The sequence below is a fragment of the Lathyrus oleraceus genome, chromosome 2 (genome assembly GCF_024323335.1).
Source record: "Lathyrus oleraceus cultivar Zhongwan6 chromosome 2, CAAS_Psat_ZW6_1.0, whole genome shotgun sequence".
In the NCBI taxonomy this organism is placed as follows: domain Eukaryota; kingdom Viridiplantae; phylum Streptophyta; class Magnoliopsida; order Fabales; family Fabaceae; genus Lathyrus; species Lathyrus oleraceus.
In genome coordinates, this window is record NC_066580.1 from 96,153,019 (window position 1) to 96,158,552 (window position 5,534).

The window sequence follows — 5,534 nt, forward strand, 5'->3', positions numbered from 1 at the left end:
TTATCCTTGGAAATAAAGTTGCATTCCAAGGGTTTTGGATCGTCAAGCCTATGCTTGTTGGTTAAGATGTCTTTGAGAAATTTGGCGTAAGACGGAATTTGGCTGATAGCTTCAGTGAAAGGAATCTCTACATGAAGCTTCTCTGTTACTTTTATAAATTTTTGGTATTGGTTATTGATTTTGGTTTGTTTAAGTCTTTGCAGATATGGGATTTGTGGTTTATACGGGGGTGGTGGTTTGTAACTTTTATCCTTGGCTTCTCCTTCTTGGTCGCTTTGTTTTTCAGGTTCTACCGGTTCCTCTTCTTGGTTGGTAGGTATATTTTCTTTGGAAGTTTTGGACTCGCTCATTGTTGGGTTATGAGGCCCTTCGTAAGCGGTCCCACTTCGTAACGAGATAGCGTTAGCTTTCCCTCGAGGGTTTGGTTAAGGTTGTCCAGGGAATTGGCCTCCAGGTGTAGTTTGTGGGGCTTGGTTTTGTGCTACCTGTGAGATCTGGGTTTCAAGCATCTTGTTATGAGTGATTATCTGATCAACCTTGGTTCCTAATTGCGTGATCAGTTTGTTTACGTGAATGTTCTGGTTCAGGAATTCTTTGTTTTGCTGAGTTTGGCCTGATACAAAGCTCTCCATGATCTTCTCAAGGTTAGACTTCTGAGGCACAACTTGCATAGGTTGATTTCGTTTTGGGGCTTGATAACCTTGTGGTCTTTGAGGTGCATGATTTTGGAAAGGGTTCTGGTTTTTATAGGAGAAATTCGGATGATTCTTCCATCCAGGGTTGTAAGTGTTTGAAAATGGGTTACCTTGGGCGTAATTCACTTGGTCGGTGTCCAGGTCGTTCAAAAGGTTACATTCCGCCAATTCGTGTCCTTTAGATCCACAGAGTTCGCACTCTGTATGGACTACCGCTGCGGTGTTAGTGTTTGTAGACATATGTTCGATCCTAAGGGCTAAAGCGTCCATTTTCGCCTGCATCATGTCGATAGAGCTTATCTCATGTATTCCACCTTGGGTCTCCTTTTTCTCTATTGATGCTTGTTCAGTTCCCCATTGGTAATGGTTTTGGGCCATATCCTCAATTAGGTCACAAGCTTCAGGGTAAGGTTTGTTCATCAGTGTGCCACCTGCGGCAGTGTCGATGCTCATCTTGGTGTTATAATGGAGTCCATTGTAGAAGGTATGAACGATCAGCCATTGTTCTAGGCCATGGTGTGGACAGACTCTTAATAGCTCTTTATATCTCTCCCAAGCTTCAAAAAGCGATTCTCCTTGGTTTTGAGTAAATCTAGTTATTTGGTTTCGAAAAACAACAGTCTTACTAGGGGGGAAATATCTAGCAAGGAATACTCTCCTAAGGTCTTCCCAGGTAGTTATTGAATTGGCTGGAAGTGAATCTAACCATGAATGTGCTCTATCCCTGAGGGAGAAAGGAAATAATCTCAAACGGATCGCATCAGGTGAAACGCCGTTGGATTTAAAGGTTTCGGCCAGTTGGATAAAGACTTTTAAATGTTGATTTGGGTTCTCAGTAGCGAGACCTACGAATTGGTTCTGTTGCACTAATTGCAACAAAGACGGTTTTAGTTTGAAATTGTTAGCAGGAATAAGGGGGTTTACTATACTCGAACTAGGTTCCTTGTCAGAGGGTTGGGCAAATTCCTTAAGAGGTGTCCGGTCGCGATTCTCGGCCATGGCTTTCTTAATTCGGATGAGTAAGAGGCGTGTACGAGTGTAACGTTCGGGTTCCGCTAAAGGATCTACTAAATTTCCGGTACTACGGGTTCTTCGCATTTACCGGCTAATAATGCCTTAGTCTAGACGGTGTAACAACAGGGTACGAAATTTGACGAAGTTGGTCCTCGACAACGGCGCTAAAAACTTGATCGGTGAATTTGCAAGTGCACGAATCGCGTCAAAGAAATATAAAAGAATATCGATTCCTCATAGACCAAATTGTCAATCTATCGATTACTATCATTACGATGTTTATCTAAGGCGGTATATAAAGAGATATTGATGTTGCAAAATAATGGTAAATGATAAATGCAGTGCAGATAAAGACATGTTTGAATGTATATCACGTCAATTAAGTGATGTTTCGATTTTCTAAATAGAACTACTTATGAGGCAATATTTTCTACTCTTGAAAATAATCCATTTAACAGGAACTGCCTCTTTCGCGTATTCAAAACCGAGTTTACCCTTAAATTAAGGCCTTTTATTGTCACTTATAAAAGGTGCACAGAACGCTAAAGTAGTAAACTTATTTTTAAGAAATAAGACTCATAAACTTACATGAAAAGTGATTTTGATTTGGAAAGTTTTACGCAAGGAGTTTCCTGATTTCAAATCTATCAACGCGTCCGAAAACAGATTCAAAAATAGTTTTTCCTTAAAGTGATAAAAATTCCTAGTTAACTAAGTCAGGATGCTTTCGCACTCCTTGAATAGTCAAAACTAACCAAGTTTGTTTCAGAAAACTCAAGTTAAAAATCAAAACAGCCTTTAAAGTATTTCTACAAATTCAATATGTGAAACATCTCTTTAACCGGGATCCTTACATTCTAACCTTTAAAAGATTTAGCCAGATATGGTAATACCAACAAACACAACGATATTGATCATGATGAAAAGTTGTTTTAGAATGTGAGGCGTAAGGGACGAGTAAAGCGTGGACAGAAAGTAAATAAAATAAAGTGTAGACAAAAAGTAAATAAAATAAAGCGTAGACAGAAAGTTAATAAAGTAAACCGTAGACAGAAAGTAAATAAAGTAAAGCGTAGACAGAAAGTAAATAAAGTAAAGCGAGACGAGTAAATAAATAAAGTAAAGAGAGACGAGTAAATAAATAAAAGTGATAAAATAAGAGCCTACTCCAAACGGAGGCTTTAAATCTGGTACAAGGAAAATAAACCTCCGACTCTAAAGATAAAGACGACAACAACTCGAAGTGACCCAACTCAATCTCACTAAGGTGCGATAGCCCCCCGATGTGACAGATTACCGTTTTTACAGATGAAGAATATAGTCTTAGTGTTGTAAACTAAGTTGGATGATTTGAAAATGAAATGGAACGAACTATTTATAGAGGATTTCAACAGCTTGCAAAGACCATGGTGCCCTCCAACTTCTCCTTAGTGGGAACGTGATTTGCAAAGGTGGCGCCCACCATCCCTTCATGGCGCCCTCCATATGTGTAAATGGGAAAGATCATGGGAACATGGCGGTTACCTCCTGGTTGAGGGCTGATAAGTCATGGCTTCTCTTATGGCGGCCGCCATGTGCAACGCCATATGTACAATATTCGCCGAAAAACCCTAATTTTAGGTCTTTTTGCTTCGTTTCTTCTAAAAGGGTCCCGAAAGAGGTAAATATCTGAAAACAACATAAAAGAGGGCATAATACAAACAAAATGATAATAAAGTCCTAATAAACATGTGAAATCCGAGTCAAAAACACGGTGTGATTAAGTGTGATCACCTACATTGATAGGACTTCAGGCAACCAAGGAATCAGGAGAATTGAGCAAGATTAAGAGAGAATCGAAGAGATTAAAATTTCTGGAAAATACCTTCAATGTAGGTCTGGATTCAGCTGTTCTTGCCTTGGCTCGTGCTTGATCTCACTCCAAATGCTTGCAGAAGAAGAATTGAATGCTCAAAAGGTCTTGGATCCCTGGAGTTTTGAATCTCAAAACAGTGAGAATTCAAACTCAATTTCAAGTGAAATTCTCAGGATTATCCTTTGGAATGAGAGGGTTAGAGGTTTGGGATCAAAGCTGGCGTGAATGTGTGTGAAATTCTGAGCATATGGAGCTCTATTTATAGTCAATTTAATTGATATTTGCACACTTGAAGTGAACATCCAAAACTAGCAATGTGTGATGCAAGAGTGCATGAGCGTGTACAGGCCCATGAAATCACTCCATCTGATCCATAATTGAGTGTAAGCAAGGATGAAGTCATGTTGGAATGCTAGGCAATTGTGCATGGATGTTTGAAGTTCAATCTTGCCAAATGATGATACCATGTTCAAGCCATGCGTAGCCTATTCATTTCTTGTCCAAAATAGATGAATTTGGGATTTTTGGAATGGCTAGATCAAGAGGAAAAACTTTCATGTTCAACACGTTTCCATTTGAAGCTTGGAACTTGAAGAATTTTGAAGTGGAAGTTTGGAAATTTTAACATATTGAAAAATTTTCTAAGTGTCAAGCCATATGTCTCAATATTCCACCTCGCTTAACTTTTTATGTGAGCTTCAAATGAGAAAAATGTATTTATCAAAGTTGTATCTCTCTCAAAGACATTCAAAATGGTAACCAATTTCATGTCATTTGGATTTGAAATGATAGAGTTATGCATTTTTGAAGTTTGGAAAAATCACTTGATCAATGTTATAGGTCAAAAGTGACCTATAATGTAACCTCATATCACATGCTCAAAAAAGTTGAATTAGCTCTCACTACAAGCATCAAAGTTGAATTAGACCTCTTGAATTTGATTGTGAAACTTGGAAATCTTTCATATCATAAAAATTGAGCAAGTTATGGCCTTGGGAAGTTGACTTTCAAAATAGGGTTTAGACAAAATGACCTATAATGTTTCAACATAGAAAATGATTTTCCAAGAAAAAGTAGCTCTAGGTCTCAACATGAAAGTTGTTTGGAATGTTATTTTGAGTAAGTTTTCTCTTGGAATCATTTTCATATGGTGAAAATTGTAGGAGATAGGGTCTAAGGAGACCCAGTTTTGATCAGATGAATTCATCTGGCCAACCACCATCAACCAACTTGCTAATCTTCAATTCTTTTGACTTTATAGGCTCATGGTAGATCATATATGCATAAGATGATGAATTTTGAAGTGCCCCTTGAGAAATTTGATCAATTTGTGAGATAGCTTGTTGGAGAAGTTACTCAAGATACCCAATCAAACTAGGGTTTCCACTGCAAATCACCCTCAAACTCTTGAAGAAAACCTGATCAATATAACATGTAGAGATCATTGGGACTCATATATGATGGCCCATAACCATTATTGTATCAATCCATGGTTGTGCTCTTTGTTCATGAGGGTCTCAAACCCTAGGTGTGAACTTCATAGATCAATGGGATCATGCCCTTCCTACAAAAGAGCTAGGTAAATATAAATACATATTTTGGTATTTTGGTTAGTGAAATGATAAAATACAAGTATGATACAATCACATAGTTCTTGGTGATCTCTCCCAAAACAAACCTAATGAAAGAGGGGTAAGGAGGATGCCAAGGTATGATCCCAATGCTAATGCTTATGATGAATTTGCATGAGGGATCTTAGGGTCAAAATTGGGGTCTTACAACTGCCCCTATTTAAGGACATTCTAATTGAGGAGGCGAAGGTTAAAATCTTCATGTCGACTCGGTAGAATGGGCTTAAATAACAACATATAGAAACAAATTTTGGTCCCTAAGAGACCTCATGATGCATATGATATGAATACAAAAGTAAAATCTTTGTGGGGAAATATTACCACAAAGGAAAAGAAATC

General features: G+C 38.1%; 1 non-coding gene across 1 annotated transcript; it reads left to right on the forward strand.

Moving 5' to 3' along the window:
* Positions 1-1,203: 1,203 nt before the first annotated feature.
* On the forward strand, positions 1,204-1,310 carry LOC127124226 (small nucleolar RNA R71). Its single transcript, XR_007803848.1, has one exon. It is a non-coding gene; the product is annotated as a small nucleolar RNA R71 (small nucleolar RNA).
* Positions 1,311-5,534: the final 4,224 nt, after the last annotated feature.